Consider the following 16519-nt stretch of genomic DNA (forward strand, 5'->3'; position numbering starts at 1 on the left):
GCAATTATAAGCCACCGGGGAAATGCTTGCTCGTTTTCGATGGGGCTGCTTCGCATTTAGATGCCAGAATTGTGGACGCCGCAGATGAGAATAATATAGTGCTATATTGTTTACCATCAAATACCACCCACGACAAACCCTTGGACAAATCAGTGAATAAATCTTACGAACACCATTGGGTTGAAGAAGTGTTATTGTATGCCTATCGTCATCCTGACCGTAAACTCACAAAAGCCAGGTAGGCGCTATGTACAGCTAAATCAAGCTGAATGATTGGGGCTGTCTGTGAAAAACTCATATAAATATATGCAGTAAAGACGATCTGTATATATTATTTCTTTTCAATATAAGGTATTTATTAGTATATTTTGATATGTATTTTATTCATTATTGTAGGTATTTGTGTAATATTGTTTATGTATTAGGATGTAAATTATTTGTATGTATGTGTATTACTAATACTATGGTTATTTTTGTTTTACGCCACCTGCTGATGTCCTTAAGTTTTCCTAAACCGAAGGTTGCCTGGAAGAAATCGCTACTTAGCGATAAGGCCGCCTTTTGTATGCTGATCTCTGCTTAATTTGTTTTTTATTTCACTTGTTTTTGTCTTTGTGGTGTGCAAATAAAGTATATTTATCTTTTATCTTATCTTATATAATTCTGCATAAATTTGTGGTTGTAATAGATCGTATTTCTGACCTAATGACAAGTCTCAAAACACGATTTTACGAACTTTCCTCGATCGAAAATAATTGCAAAATTGCCTCTGAAAAAACTTAAAACTCTTAATATCTCAGTTATACCTAAATTTCGCTACAAAATATTACAATTATTTGTCATCTGTTACTAAAGAAATTGGCCAAATGATATTTTAAATACATTTAAAAAAAAATATTTATTGATTTGGCACTTAGGTCCTTGTATTCTGAATCGCGTCTTCTCTGTTACTCGTATTCCATTAGACAGTGAGCGTTGAATCGCGCTTCTAGACGGATGTGCGCCAAGTTGTGCTCTCGGACGTATAATATTTTATTCAGGAAAAATTGTTTTAGTTTTATAAGTTTGAGACATTCGTGTAGCATACGTTTTATAGACATAATTATAGTGTTAATAATAATTAAATATAAGAAATAAATTGATATTGAAGAATATCTAATATATAAAATTCTCGTGTCGCGGTGTTCGAACTTGAACTCCTCCGAAACGGCTCGACCGATTTTGATGAAATTTTTTGTGCATATTCAGTAGGTCTGAGAATCGGCCAACATCTATTTTTCAAACCCCTAAATCCTAGGATAGGGTAGTGGTTGGGTAGGGGTATGGTATAGGGATAGGGTAGGGGTAGGGTAGCGGTAGGGGTAAGGTTGGGGTAGGGTAGGGTAGTGGTAGGGTAGGTTTATGGTATAGGGATAGGGTAGTGGTAGGGTAGTTGTAGGGTAGGGTAGGGTAGGGGTAGAGTAGAGGTAGGGTAGAGGTAGGGTAGGGGTAGGGGTAGGAGTATGGTAGTGTAAGGTAGGGATAGGGAAGAAGTGCAAATAAATAAATTAATAAGTCAAAGCGAAGCTTGAGCGAGTCCGCTAGTACAATATAAAAAAAACAAAAGCATATGCTCGAAGTTGTGTAAGTACCTGCTTATCTATTTTTTTTTTTAATGATTTTTTAACAAATAACATTTTTGGTGATGTGTGAATGTCTATGTACACGACTACTGTACCTTATTTTCCAACTTTCTCATAGTAGTTTCGTGGAATATGGGGATGTCGATTACACTAATAATTATATGCTGCGAGTTCGAGCCTTGGACACTTACATGATATCATATTTTTTTAATTTTTCTAATAAAGTAATTTTATTTTTTCATATTTTCCTTTTTTTTATTTTAATATTTATTTGTTTTCAGTCGGAAAAGACTTTTGAAGATCAATTCTGAAAATCCATCAATGCGACCAGTTTTGCAAGAGTAAGTTTTTACTATCGATGGCCTAAACTAAATAAATGCAAAAGAATCACCTGTTCACTCTCAGTTACGTGCACTTCATAGATGCAAAAATGCATAGCCTACCCTGAGGTCTCCTTACGAACCTGGATCAGAAAAGGCACTATGCGTACAACTTTTTTGACGGCCTCCGTAGCGCAGTGGTATGTGCGGTGGATTTAATGACGGAGGTCCTGGGTTCGATCCCCGGCTGGGCCGATTGAGGTTTACTTAATTGGTCCAGGTCTAGCTGGTGGGAGGCTTCGGCCGTGGCTAGTTACCACCCTACCGAGAAAGACGTACCGCCAAGCGATTTAGCGTTCCGGTACGATGTCTTGTAGAAACCGATAGGAGCGTGGATTTTCATCCTCCTCCTAACAAGTTAGCCCGCTTCCATCTTAGATTACATCATCACTTACCATCAGGTGAGATTGTAGTCAAGGGCTAACTTGTAAAGAATAAATAAAAAAAAAAAAAAATCTCAATTTTTTACCTTGGCAAAAACCTATGAATGCAAAAGAATCTGTCTGTTTGTTTTTTACCTTTCACGGCTGAATTGCAGAAGCCATTAATATAAGTTTTGTTCTAATTCTTTAACCCTTAAATGCTATAACCCATTTTAATTATAGTACATACATGTTCTATGATTAAAATGGGTGTAAAAACACCCACAATAAATATTTATACAGGGTGTCCCGTAATCAATGGATAAAACGCCAATGGTAGATACACTACCTAATTATCTAAAACTTATTTGAATAGTTTTGGAAACATCGCACCCCATCTAAATCAGTTAATAAATAAATAATTATGATAATAAATCACAAAATTACTTAAGTATTATACTTTTTCGATCACCTAAGTAATTGTCCAACAATATACAGGTCTCAATAGCAATTTCGTCAAAAATCATATTAACGAATGGCTTAAATCAATATCCTTACAAAAGTTTTCGCATCATCAAAGGTCGTTTTTTTTAATTTTAGAATACAAAATTCTCAGCACGAATGCCCTGCAAAATCGCTGACAATACCAACAGCTGAACCAACACCAATCTCAATAGATACAGGAGCTATGCAAAACCAAATTATGATGGGTAAACGGTTTATTAAATACACCTCGGCAAAAGTTGTTTTGCTTTGCCGGCATTAAAAAATAGGGATGGTTTGATAAACAAAATTTAGGGTTACTTTACTTCTACCTATTCTTCTACTAAAGTAATTTCAAATCTATACTAATATAATAAAGCTGAAGAGTTTGTTTGTTTGTTTGATTGAACGCGCTAATCTCAGGATCTACTGGTCCGATTTGAAAAATTCTTTCAGTTTTAGATAGCCCATTTATCGAGCAAGGCTATAGGCTATATGTTATTCCGGTATTCCCACGGGAACGGGAACCACGCGGTTGAAACCGCGCGGCATCAGCTAGTATAACAATAAGTAGTGAGATATTTTTCATAAATCTTAGAACACATAACTATTTATACAATTTAGCTGATAGTCGATGTAATTTTACTATGTTTTAGAGAAGTTGCCGAGGAGAGTATACACTGAGATCGATCGAGGTACATAAGAACCAGTTCAAGGTCGAAGAATCATAAATATTATGCATTTCACTTAAATAATATAGCAACAATTGCCCATGGTGTGGAAAATGAACACATAGCCATTAAACAGCTTACATTACAAGAAAAAGTCGTTATTGACCCTTGTGGTCTATTCGTGGACCATGATTATCCTTTTATTGGAGCTACACCCGATACATTAATAGGAGATAACACAATTGTGGAAATAAAATGTCCGATAGTGGCCTTCAAGAATGGGCTTGAAGAATCCATTCAACAAAATAAGATACAAATATGGAATTACAATAAGAAAACTAAACGTATTACTATAAATAAGAATAGTAACTGGTATTATCAGATACAAGGGCTGTTACACGTTTCACGAAGAGCAAAGTGTTTATTTGGAATATGGAGTGGTGAAAATAAGCCTCTCAAAACAGTAACGATCTTAAGAGATGATGATTGATGAGATGATTTCTGGGAGAAAAAAATGAAAGAAAAACTTCTCAATTTTTATATGGATTGGCTATTTTCAATCAGAATTGGTTGATTCACGAAGAGCGCGTGTATGCCACTCAGAGAAGAAAATCCTCCTCCTCCTAATTCACCCTGTGATAAAAAAGAAAATTACCCTTGTAACAGCAGACTGCTAAGTTTTAACGAATTTTAATACTACTGGAAAGCGTAATAATGGACGAGAGATATAATTGAATGTATTGTATTTGTCTTTATTTATTAATTGTATTATTTCATAAGTCTCATGACATTTATATGCTATTTTTATTTTAGATCGGTCGAAGAAAAGGTAGAATATGCATTACTGGCGTTTTATGTAGAGTTGGCACAGGATAAAATGTCACACATGTATAAAATGTCGACAATGATTACTTCCAATATATCTCAGTTATATTTATTCTACTGTACTTTGTACTATCTTCGAAAAAGAATACTAGATATTAGATATAGAAATGATTTAGATATAAAAATGATCATTAGAAATAAGATATAAAAATGTTGATTCTTTGTAGATTGAAGATAAGTAATAGGTCAATTTAAAGGCTTATTGCATATGCATATTAACCAAATATAAAGACCGATTAATTAAAATTATATATGTTTTTAATTTTTACTAACTAAAATTTTTATTATTGAAAAAAAAAACCAGTTAATTAATTGCCTAAGAAAAAATGGTTCTCAATATTATAGTTATTTTAAAGGGGTATTTAAGCCATGTGAGAATATCTTATAGATTTAGATTTTGCAGACAGTGTTGTTTCACGTGGTCCTGTCAGAAATGGCTTAAATTAAGACAACACCGGCTAAGCACCGCCTTCATACTGATCAGCAGGTAGAACATATTATGATGTTATTTTTCGCTTTTTAGTTTACTGGTAAGTTTTTAGGTTTTGAAGTCGGTTGTATTTTTTTTATTAAAATTTTTATTATTTTTCCATTTTTGGTGTAAAATTTCATCTCAAACTCATCAAACATCTCAAACATCAGACCCCTAATGACAGTCACAATCCATCTTGGTACACACAAAAGACAACAAATACTTTAAAACTAAAGAAAGTAATTTTAAAAATATAGTGAACTAATAAATTTGAGATATTAAACTAATAAAACTAAATTAAATCCAAAAAAAAAAATATATATAAAATATAATGTGTGTGGTACCAAAATGGTCACCACTCAGCATGTGCTACGCTAGTGATGGATGCACCAGTGCGGCGCTGGTCTTCCGTGGAGCCATGTGGTGACGCGGGCGGAAACAACAAGAAGTGTTACTAATTGATAATTAATAATAAGAACATAATAAATAATCATATAAATATATATACCTTTATAATTATATTTTGTGTGTTTATTAGTGTGATAAATAAATAAATTATTAGTCGTTTTCAGGGAGAAAAATAATATAAAGTAGAAATAAATAAAATTAATTTATTGGGACCTCAAAACCTTCCCTTCCCTTATTTAAAATTAATTTATTTTTTAAAAAGGGTAAGTAGGTGAGGAGCCTAGAATTGGAGACTGTTACTTACCCTGCTGTTGTAAAAGTAAAAGGTTTTTTACCGATTTCCTAAACCAGGCTTTGGACTTACTGACATTGCGCAAGGGGGGAGGAAGATTATTCCAGCACTTGGTGGCAGCGTATCTAAAACTACCCCGAAACGCAGCAGTAACGTGTTGAGGTGCTCCCAGTGTCCAGACTCTGTTAGAGCGGGCGCTAGACTCTTTGTCTCATTGCAATCTATCAAAGAGATATTTTGGATTTTTATCAAGAACGCCAAACAAAAGAGTTGCCAAGTGCAATTTTCTTCTTGCTGCCATATTTAGCAAATTTCCACTATTAATATAAGGTGAAATGTGAGATCTTGGAGGGAGCACGCACGGTGTAAGCGAGACGGGTGCCCCCCGCACCCCCTCGGAGATTCCCCGCGCCTCCCCGCCGCGCCTCACACCCGCGGCCACCCGCGCAGAGCCTGTCTCGCTCGCGCAGCGGCCGGGAAAGCGATATGGTGAGACATCTCAAACAACCGCCGTACCCCCCAACCAACGAGAGGTACTAGCTGGAGCACCCCTGAGTTCTCCTTACGAACCTGGATCAGAAAAGGCAGTCATCATCATCTCCTTACCCTTATCCCACTTAAGTGGGGTCGGAAAAATATGTCAATCTTTTCCATTCGTTTCTATTACTCGTCAACTCATCATCCACTCCTTTTACACACATGTCCTCTTTCACACAATCCAACCATCTCTTCTTTGGCCTTCCTCTCCTCTTATGACCTGCCACTTGCACATTCAACATTTTTCTAGTAATATGACTTTCCTCTCTACGCATTACATGTCCATACCAAGCTAACCTTCTACTCCTCAATTTTTCTGTCACTGGTGCCACCTTCAGACTTCCTCTTATATACTCATTCCTTATTTTATCTATTCTTGTAACACCACACATCCATCTCAACATACGCATTTCGTTCACATGCATTCGTTTACTATCCATCCCTTTCACCGCCCAACGTTCTGATCCATACAGCACGACAGGTCTTACAACCGTTTTGTATATTTTACCCTTAAGTTTAAGAGGCATTCGCGGGTCACATAGTACACCTGAGACCTGTCGCCATTTCATCCATCCCGCATTCATTCTACTTTTTACGTCTCGGTCCACATGGCCATCGTTTTGAAAAAGCGACCCGAGGTACCGAAAATCGGAGCAAGCTGGTAGGGTTACACCATTTAAGGCAATTTTGGAAGATTGAGATGTACCGCCAAAGTCCAAGAATAATTATTCAGTTTTCGTTTGACTGATTCGTAGACCAACACTTTCCAATTTCTCCTGCCATTTTCCCAGTCTGCTCTGTACCTCTGATGCGTTTTCTCCGACAAGTACAATATCATCGGCGAACAGCATACACCAAGGTGCTTCTTCCTGTATGTCTGATGTCAGAGCATCTATTACTAGGAGAAACAAATAGGGGCTTAAAGCCGATCCTTGGTGTCAGAAAAGGCACTATGCGTACAAATTTCTCAATTTTTTACCTTGGCAAAAACCTATGAATGCAAAAGAATCTGTCTGTTTGTCTTTTACCTTTCACGGCTGAACTGCTGAAGCCAATATAAGTTGGCTTGTTGCCAACTTATATTGGCTTCAGTTGTTCTAATTCTTTAACCCTTAAATGCTATAACCCATTTTAATCATAGTACATACATGTTCTATGATTAAAATGGGTGTAAAAACACCCACAATAAACATTTATACAGGGTGTCCCGTAATCAATGGATAAAACGCCAATGGTAGATACACTACCTAATTATCTAAAACTTATTTGAATAGTTTTGAAAACATCGCACCCCATCTAAATCAGTTAATAAATAAATAATTATGATAATAAATCACAAAATTACTTAAGTATTATACTTTTTCGATCACCTAAGTAATTGTCCAACAATATACAGGTCTCAATAGCAATTTCGTCATAAATCATATTAACGAATGGCTTAAATCAATATCCTTACAAAAGTTTTCGCATCATCAGTTTCAAAGGTCGTTTTTTTTAATTTTAGAATACAAAATTCTCAGCACGAATGCCCTGCAAAATCGCTGACAATACCAACAGCTGAACCAACACCAATCTCAATAGATACAGGAGCTATGCAGAAACCAAATTATGATGGGTTATCGGTTTATTAAATACTACTCGGCCAAAGTTGTTTTGCCTTGCCGGCATTAAAAAATAGGGATGGTTTGATAAACAAAATTTAGGGTTACTTTACTTCTACCTATTCTTCTACTAAAGTAATTTCAAATCTATACTAATATAATAAAGCTGAAGAGTTTGTTTGTTTGATAGAACGCGCTAATCTCAGGAACTACTGGTCCGATTTGAAAAATTCTTTCAGTTTTAGATAGCCCATTTATCGAGGAAGGCTATAGGCTATATATTATTCCGGTATTCCCACGGGAACGGAAACCACGCAGTTGAAACCGCGCGGCATCAGCTAGTATAACAATATGTAGTGAGATATTTTTCATAAATCTTAGAACACATTATATTTATACAATTTAGCTGATAGTCGATGTAATTTTACTATGTTTTAGAGAAGTTGCCGAGGAGAGTATACACTGAGATCGATCGAGGTACATAAGAACCAGTGCAAGGTCGAAGAATCATAAATATTATGCATTTCACTTAAATAATATAGCAACAATTGCTCATGGTGTGGAAAATGAACACATAGCCATTAAACAACTTAAATTACAAAAAAAGTCGTTATTGACCCTTGTGGTCTATTCGTGGACCATGATTATCCTTTTATTGGAGCTACACCCGATAGATTAATAGGAGATAACACAATTGTGGAAATAAAATGTCCGATAGTGGCCTTCAAGAATGGGCTTGAAGAATCCATTCAACAAAATAAGATACAAATATGAAATTACAATAAGAAAACTAAACGTATTATAAATAAGAAATAATTCTTTTTTTTTTTTTCTTTTTTTTAGCAATTATTTATTTTGATTTATTGTATGTAGGATTTAAGTCTAATTAGTATGTACACACGTGAATAATTACCTTAGTGAGTTAATTGTATTTCTCATATAAGCGAATTTTATGTAATTCTTTTGAGAAAATAAAGATCTTAAACCATAAGAATAGTAACTGGTATTATCAGATACAAGGGCAGTTACACGTTTCACGAAGAGCAAAGTGTTTATTTGGTATGGAGTGGTGAAAATAAGCCTCTCAAAACAGAAACGATCTTAAGAGATGATGATTTCTGGGAGAAAAAAATGAAAGAAAAACTTCTCAATTTTTATATGGATTGGCTATTTTGGCTATTGCCAGAATTGGTTGATTCACGAAGAGCGCGAGGTATGCGAAGAACATATTATGATGTTATTTTTCGCTTTTTAGTTTACTGGTAAGTTTTTAGGTTTTGAAGTCGGTTGTATTTTTTTTATTAAATTTTTTATTATTTTTCCATTTTTAGTGTAAAATTTCATCTCAAACTAATACATCAGACCCCTAATGACAGTCACAACCCATCTTGGTACAAAATTCTCAGCAATACAAATTAATCAAGCCCAAGCACAAGGTAGCTACCGTAAACCGTTAAAGGGTTCCCTTAATTGACCTTGGTCTTCATTAACAGACCCCTAATAACAGACACAACTCATCTAAGTAGAAAGTTCTCAGCAATACGAATTAATCAAGGCCAAACACAAGGTAGTTACTATAAACTTCTTCTTCTTCTTCTTCTTTCCTGGGCTTTTTCCGCACTTGGCCATTTGTGTTTGGCCGTTGTACGTTACTCCAGCCAGCCGAGCTCGCTCCAGAAGTTTAGCAGGCCGCCCAGGTCGCCGAACGCCTCATGGAGTGTTGCTGGGGATCCAATGTGTGCTGCGCGTTGTACGGATACACCTCTGCATCTAAGCATAACATGTATCGGGGTTTCCTCTTCCTCCATGCATGCTCTGCACAGAGGACTGTCGGTTATACCTAGAACCGAAAGGTGTTTATTTAGTGAACAGTGCCCTGTCATTAGTTCTGTTACCGTTTTGAGTTTGCTACGTTTAAGATTAAGTAGTTTTGTTGTTAGTCGTGGGTTGAGGTTTGGAAAGGCCTCCCTAGTATGTTTGCACTCATTTGTTTTGGCCCATGACTCTGCATGTGACATCAGCGTGTCCCTGCGGAGCCATGTTTTGTACTCACTGAAGGGTATTGGTACTATAGGAAGTGGTCCATTAACCTTCAGTGTTGTACCTTTGCGTGCGAGTTCGTCTGCTCTGTCGTTTCCCGTGTTACCGTTATGACCCTTCACCCATTTTAGTGTGACGTTATTTGTTTTTGTTAAGTTTGTTAGAGCTATGTGACAGTCTGAGATAAGCTTTGAGGAGGTCGTGTGTTTTTCAAGAGCTTTTAGTACTGCTTGACTATCACTGCATATGTTTATATTAAAATTTGTTACCTTTCTAGCGTTCATTGCTAGAGCCGCAGTTGTGATTCCAACGCATTCGGCCTGGAAGACGGAGTTGCTCTTACCCAGTGCTTGTGTGATGTTTATGTTGAACTCTGGACAGTAGACTCCAGTACCTGTTCCTGTGTTTGTTTTTGATCCGTCTGTGTACACTTCCACTGTGTGTACATTTGGTTTTGTTTCCGTATCATTTATGATGATGTTGTATTTCTTGTCCATCAGGTGTTGTTTCATTGTTTTGTCACATATCCACCCTAGGTTTGGGTGTTTTGCCATTTCTTTCATTAATATGCTTGCATGGCCTGTGTTTGTATCTTTCCATTGCCCGCTAGATTTTAGTCTGAGGGCTGTTAAAGTTGCTTCCTCTTTAATACGTAGGTGGAGAGGTGGTATTCCCAGTATTACCTCTAGAGCGGTTGTGGGTGTTGTACCCATGCTGCCTGTTATTGCTAGACATGCTTGCCTTTGGAACTTTTGTAGTTCTTGCTGGCTTGTTGTTAGTAGTGTTCTAGGCCACCAGATTATGGAGGCATAGGTCATAGAACTTCTTACCACTGTTTCATATAGCCATTTCACTATGTGTACTATAAACTGTTAAGGAGTTCCCTTAATTGTCTTTGGTCTTCATTACCAAACCCCTAAATGACAGTCACAACCTATCTATGTGGAAAATTCTCATTAATACAAATTAATCAAGCCCAAACACAAGGTAACTGCTGTAAATCGCCGAGGAGTTCCCTCGTCTGTTTTATGGCTCCATCATCAGATCGATTTTAGACCTTCATGAAATTGTAGTGCTTAAAAGTACTAAATGGAAAAGTTTACAAACACACTAGACACCCATATAATTTTCGATAGTTACCCTCAATTTCTCTAGGATTCCATCATCAGATCTTGACATGATGGCAATGGGAACTATACCGTTTCAAACAAAACAATTTTTGAAATCGGTCCAGGCGTCTTTGAATAATCGGTGTACATACATAAAAAAAAAATACCGACCCAATTGAGAACCTCCTCCTTTTAAAGTCGGTTAAAAAACTAAATCAATACATCAAAAGGCCAAAAAGCAAGAACCAATATTTATGTATACATCATTATAAATCTTAAATATATTTATATAAAAAGTTTAGTCCAATTATTCAATCTGGGTGTATTTACACCCATTGTAGTTATAGTGGTGTACAATATTATCAGGGTTAATTTTATTGGTCAGCCTTTTGTAATGGGTAAATGCTAAAGGGCCCTGTAGTAGGTACCTATTTCATGGCCGAATGACGCAGAGAGTAATGACCCTGCTTTCTGGATCCAAGGTAGTGGTTTCGATTCCCACGACTACAAAAATATATGTGTGATGCATTTTCAATGTCTGGGTGTTTACATAACATTGTATTAGATATAAGTATTTATACCCAAGTAGGTATTATCAACTAAATAGGTACCCATAGCACACGCTTACTTTGGGACTTGATCGCAATGTGCGTATTGTCCAAATAGCTAAGTAGGTGAATAACGGATATGACCTCTGCCTTCGATTAGGAGGGTGTAGATTCAAAACCGGTCCGGGGCATGCACCACCAACTTTTCAGTGATATGCATTTTATGAAATTTAATATCACTTGTCTCAAACAGTGACGGAAAAACATCGTGAGGAAACTTTAATTCCTGAGAATTTTCTTAATTCTCTACGTGTGTGAAGTCGTGATGAAAAAATGTGTTTTGTAGGTAGGTAGTTAAAATTTTCTTATAAACAAAATTACGGAAATGTTTTTATGATAATATGTAGGTACCTATTCATTGACGAATAGGCGCGAATTTTACGAGCGATGCATCGGCCGCCGAGGCCCCGCGCCCGCCACCCGCGGGTGAGACTGGCGCGATAAATTCGTATCTCCCCGCACCCCGCGTAATAGCCTAAACATTCTCTATTCATAGCGCATTAACCAAATTTTTTCCAAGGTATGGCCAAGTGCGTAACTCGAATTAATATAAAGAACGGCTTTAGAGCTATTGGGCTCCATCCATACGATCCAAATGCAATTCCCGAGGTGGCTTTTGCACTCTCTATCCTCACTCAGCGGCCTGTCTTGCATGAAACTGCTTGTTACTCAGTTGCTTCAGCAGATTCTTAAGAGTCAATTGCTGTTCGTAATAATGACTCTGCCACGGACTGTGAAGACAGTTTTCGCATGTCACCATCATTATTATGCGAGCATTATGATATGTCTGCTTGTAGCCCTGATCCAGGAACAATTCAATCTCTGCTTCAAACTCCACCTCCAAAATCACAGCAATCTTCGTCAACATACGCATGTTCGAAATTGGTTGACTACAGTTCCTCTTCTGAACCTATTAGTGAAGATATTGCAGACCAATCTACGGCAATAAACATGAATATATGTGATAGGGAATCACAATATCATTCTCCGATTCCTAGCACGTTTAGGAATCGGAGACGTCGTAATCGTCACGTGATAAATTTGTCAACTTCAGGATCAAATGATGAAAATACTTCTCTGAGTTCTGATGATTCTGAAAATGTGCCACGATCAAAATTAAAACGAACTAAGAACTAACAACTAACTTTGCGACAATTAAAAATGAACCAAGACGGAAAGCCATTAATTATATCGGGCAAAAAATAACAAAAGATTTGTTTTGCGCAGTTCAAGAAAAGAAAAGAAAGGAAAAGGAAAAGTACCAAAGCTGAAGCTTAACACGGAAAATCAAAGAAATAAGCAAAAGAATAAAAGTGACAAAAGCTCTGAAAGCCACAGAAATAAACAAAAGAATAATAACGATAAAGAGAGAACGTCGGTGAACAGAAAACTAATTGCAAAAAGGGTAAATTTAAAAACAAAAAAAAAACAAGAGAAAATGAGACTGAAACCTGGTATTGCCAAGCTTGTATGACTGAACGAGCCGCAGATATGCGAAAATGTATAATTTGTAATATGTGGTACCACGAAGAATGTGTTGACTTAACTAAGAAAATCGACGAAAATTTCGTATGTCCAGAATATAACTAGAAACCTTCAAAGTTTTTATTTTTTTTACACTCAATTTTTTTTTTTTAATAATAATAAAGCCCACCAAAGTTGTAAACAAAAATTTTTTGTCAATATGTGAACATTATTTTTATTTTTAAGAATTTTAATTATAAAGAGATCGGGAGAAAATTATTTTTTGTTGATTTTATTCAAAGATTATTGTTTTGTAGGTAGATTAAGTTTTGTTATGCCTAAGATGGCCCACCCCACAATAATGACCATGAAAACTATTGTAACGTAATGATTACTTGAGAATCTTGTTTATTAGGTTAACTTTAACGTATTTATATATTTTTGTTTTGATAGTAATCTTATATACTTCTCACAAAAATTAAGGGAGCAGAAAAAAAATCCAAATTTTTGGGGGATTTTCAACAGCCTGTAACTTATACAAAAATGGTCGTACAGCAAAAAAAAATAGTTTTTGGATCTGAGTTTGAAAATTTTTTTTTTTAAATATTTTTTGAGTAATCATACCGAAAAAAACCACCGAAAAAAAAAATTTCGAAATTTTTTTGGTTTTTTTTTTAAACTACGGACGTGGAAAAAATTTTTTCGACTCAACCTCCATATGGACCGGATAGCTTGTTTATTCAGATTTAATTTAGTTTTTTTTAAATCTTGATACGAGCATTTCTCGCTGAGATATCGATGTTTGAATGGAAAAAGATCATTTTGTCTTTGATTACCAATATCTCAGCAACCAATGATCGCACAGAAATTTTGAGGTTGGTTTTAAAAACTTGAATAAATTCTCTACAAGGATTGGCAATTGAATTTTGAAAAAAAAAATTTTTTTTAAATCATTACATGAATTTGAAAAAGCATCCAAAAAAGGGCTTTTTGTCGTTTTTTGGAAAATCAAGCGTTGTTGTTGTTGTTGTCGACGGTTCGGAAAATTTCGGGCGACAACGTTCGCAGGAACGAAAGGTTCTTGACGAACGCGCCGAACGATCGATCGATAAAAATTATGACATTTTCAGAGCGAAATTCTTGCTCCTTTAATTTTTTCAAAAATTCGTTCAAGTACTCTTCACACGTCAGCATGAGCGTCCTTAGTCCACAAATCGACGCACTCAGCAGCACCATGTCGTCTGCGTAACTCAGGTTGTTAATACAAATTCCATCAACATGGCAGCCGACATGTAGGCTGCTGAGCGTGACGATCAACTCGTTCATGTACAAGTTGAATAGAGTTGAAGATATTCCGCCTTGTCTGACGCCGCACTCAAGCTGATACGAATCCGACATTGTTCCCGCCCATCGAACATTATTAGACTGGTGGGCATACCAGTACTGGAAAATGTTGAGCAATTCCTGAGGTGTTCCTGTACATTTAAGCTTTTTCCAAAGCAGGTCATACGCCACCAGATCAAACGCTTTAGATAGATCTAGGAAGCACGCAAACACAGGGGTCTTGCGGCTTGTGTAGTATTTCACGGTTTGCTTAAGAGACAGTATTGCACTTTCTGTAGACAATTGAGGACGAAAACCGAACTGATTATCGTGCAGTGTTACATGTTTATTTAACTGTATATTAAGCAAACCGTCAAAAATCTTTGCCGTAACAGTGGCAAGGGAAATTGGTCTGTAGTTATTTTTGTCTGCCAGATCTCCGGTTTTGTTATTGACTACAGGTACTACCACTGTTTTCATAAGATCATCCGGTAAGTAGCAATGACTCACGCACAGTGAAAAGAACACCGCCAAAACCCTAGAAATATGAGGTCCAGCGTCCGTCATGGCCCGGAGACTTGCCCCTACCAATTTGCTTTATGATGTTACTAACGTCTTTCGCTCGGAAATACATCTCTACCTTTTGACCGTTCACACCAGCATTAAGCACCTCCGACGCCGGTTCTAAAGATTTTACAGAAAAATGGCTCCTAAAGATATTCGCAATGCCTTTAGGATCCATCACACCATCGATGCTCACCGGGAGGCCAGGCCGTATATTTGCCTTACGTGTTTCTTTCCAAAAACCACGGAAATCACCTTTACTGTGTTTTTCCGCCAGAGCGTCCATTCTTATCTGCTCCTGATGATTTTGGCACCATTTTAGACGGGATTTAAATGCTCTTCTGCTTTCACACATTTCGTGATATATGAGGCCAGATTTAGGCTTACTACACATCACCCATTCCATGAAACTAGACCTGGCCACCCTATGCACATCGCTGATATGTTTGTTCCATCCCACCATGCGTGGGCCACGCCCCCCCCCGTCCTCGCACTACCACGACTCACCACCGCAGCGTTCTTCAAAGCACAAACAATGTCGGAATAAATTCTATCAAGAACACGCCTGTGGTCATGGCTATTACAAAAACAATCAGCACAGTCAATACATTCAGGAGGGAAGTCAATCAATTTTAACCTTCTATTGCACTCTTTGGTAAACATAACCACCTGTTTCTTACTTCTTTCTCCCCATATTATTTTATTTTTAATAATATTCGTTTTAGGTGAAACCCTTGTCGGAGTTAATAAACTTAAATTACAGTGGTAATAACAAGTGGAAAATGATCCGACCATCGTGTATCATATTTTACAGTTACATTAATAATAGATTGCTCAGCCGAGCAAGTTGCTATACAATGGTCCAACCAGCTGATCGTCCCGTGAGCGTCACTTACATAAGTAAACGTGTCAGAGTCCAACCCTAGTATATTTACGTCAGAACATGACCACTGCTGCTCGTTACAAAATGACATTAGCTCATTGTAAAACAACTTACCCGGATCAGCATTGTAATCGCCCAGCATAAACACAGTTTCGATTTTACACTCGTCAATTATAGCACTTAAGAGTACCTTAACAATTCACAAATTCGACAAGGTTATCAGGCTCATTAGTAGGCATGTAAACACTCATCACAACTATCTGCCTATCTCCTGCGTTAATTTTAATTGCACAGATACGCGGATTATCACATTGCATCACCGATACCCGTTGGAATGCACTTTGCCTATAAAGAAGCGCAACACCACCGTATGGACGACCGCGCACTATATCAACCGATGTATCCACCGCTGAAGTCGCCGTCCATCAGAATCTGCTATCGATTGCACTTACGTAGGATATGTCATGCGGCAGCAGCCAGGTCTCCTGGAGGCAAATGATGTCACACTCACAGCATAGGTTTCTTACATCATCGACGGATCGTTTCAAACTTTTACAGTTATAAGTAGCAATCCGAAGAGGACAACTATCCATTATTAGACAGGTTGGTACCGCCAGCAGTGTTAGTTACACCACTCGTTTTCCTGTGCAAAAAATGTACAAATCGACGAAATATTACGCCTTCGGGTCAAAGTTTCTCGTCTAAGTACCTGGGTAGATTACTAGTCTCTGATATTAGAAATTTGTAAGCTTTATGCCCTCTTTCAATTTTCATATTTATTTTCTCATATTACAGTAAGACGACATAGTGGAGTA

General features: G+C 37.0%; 1 long non-coding RNA gene across 1 annotated transcript; it reads left to right on the forward strand.

Annotated features, from left to right (window-relative positions):
- Positions 1–1853: 1853 nt before the first annotated feature.
- LOC112046824 (uncharacterized) lies at positions 1854–4277 on the forward strand. The gene is made up of 2 exons (XR_008252134.1): positions 1854–1963; positions 3504–4277. It is a non-coding gene; the product is annotated as an uncharacterized LOC112046824 (long non-coding RNA).
- The last annotated feature ends 12242 nt before the right edge of the window (positions 4278–16519 follow it).

The sequence above is a fragment of the Bicyclus anynana genome, chromosome 26 (genome assembly GCF_947172395.1).
Source record: "Bicyclus anynana chromosome 26, ilBicAnyn1.1, whole genome shotgun sequence".
Taxonomy (NCBI): Eukaryota; Metazoa; Arthropoda; class Insecta; order Lepidoptera; family Nymphalidae; genus Bicyclus; species Bicyclus anynana.